Source organism: Schistocerca serialis, chromosome 2, assembly GCF_023864345.2.
Source record: "Schistocerca serialis cubense isolate TAMUIC-IGC-003099 chromosome 2, iqSchSeri2.2, whole genome shotgun sequence".
NCBI classification, from domain to species: domain Eukaryota; kingdom Metazoa; phylum Arthropoda; class Insecta; order Orthoptera; family Acrididae; genus Schistocerca; species Schistocerca serialis.
Window position 1 is genome coordinate 658,536,435 of NC_064639.1, and position 849 is coordinate 658,537,283.

General features: G+C 46.6%; 1 non-coding gene across 1 annotated transcript; it reads right to left on the reverse strand.

Moving 5' to 3' along the window:
* Positions 1-306: 306 nt before the first annotated feature.
* On the reverse strand, positions 307-379 carry Trnaa-cgc (transfer RNA alanine (anticodon CGC)). Its single transcript has one exon. It is a non-coding gene; the product is annotated as a tRNA-Ala (tRNA).
* Positions 380-849: the final 470 nt, after the last annotated feature.

Here is an 849-nt window from a genome sequence, read left to right on the forward strand (position 1 = left end):
TCCGAAGCCTGAAAGGAAAGTCATCAGGAGTAGGTGTCATACTAGTTGAATTTTACCTCATTTATTGGGATATATTGAAAGAAGAGGTAATTAACGTATTCCAACAGATCCCCACACGTTTCCAAGAGGGGAGGAGGAGGAGGAGGAGATTAGTGTTTAACGTCCCGTCGACAACGAGGTCATTAGAGACGAAGCGCAAGCTCGGGTTAGGGAAGGATGGGGAAGGAAATCGTTCGTGCCCTTTCAAAGGAACCATCCCGGCATTTGCCTGAAGCGATTTAGGGAAATCACGGACCTAAATCAGGATGGCCGGAGACGGGATTGAACCGTCGTCCTCCCGAATGCGAGTCCAGTGTGCTAACCACTGCGCCACCTAGCTCGGTTTTCCACAAGGGGATCATCGTATTGGTAGCCAGGATATACCCGGCAATAAACATCGAATACCTTCGGGCGGAAAGCTTGATGAACGCTGACTACAATTACTAACTCGAGCAGAACAAGCAAGATTAAGTGACGTGAAGATAGACGCGATAGGAAATTACAAAACTTGCGATGTCCGTGAGCGCATTATAAATCGACACCTTGAATGACTACCACCACATTATAGCCATCATGGATATCTGTAACAACGACAAATCGACCAGATCTCTCACAGTTCTCTGTTAAAAACAATGAGGAAATTTGGTACCTGTAACAAATTCTCCCAACTTTGTCGGAGCTGTTTTGCAAGGAGCTCAGTTCAGCATCATGGTCAATGGGCAACAAACTGGGCCATTCAGTATAAAGCTGTCAGTCCGTCAGGGTTACCCCCTAATGATGGCCATATATGTAACTGCGGTCGAACCTCTC